Consider the following 297-nt stretch of genomic DNA (forward strand, 5'->3'; position numbering starts at 1 on the left):
AGAAGTAAGCGTGGAGGCGGAGGCGGCGGAAAAACTGCTCTATGTCCAAGCGTGAGCGGTATTCGTTGCCGTCTCCACCGTAGACAGCGCCACCCACAGGCTGGGAGGACAGACATGTCCCTCCGCACACAGCGCCACCGACAGGCTGGGAGGACAGACATGTCCCTCCACACACAGCGCCACCGACAGGCTGGGAGGACAGACATGTCCCTCCACACACAGCGCCACCGACAGGCTGGGAGGACAGACGTGTCCCTCCACACACAGCGCCACCGACAGGCTGGGAGGACAGACATG

Source organism: Rhincodon typus, chromosome 42, assembly GCF_021869965.1.
Source record: "Rhincodon typus isolate 14 chromosome 42, sRhiTyp1.1, whole genome shotgun sequence".
NCBI lineage: Eukaryota > Metazoa > Chordata > Chondrichthyes > Orectolobiformes > Rhincodontidae > Rhincodon > Rhincodon typus.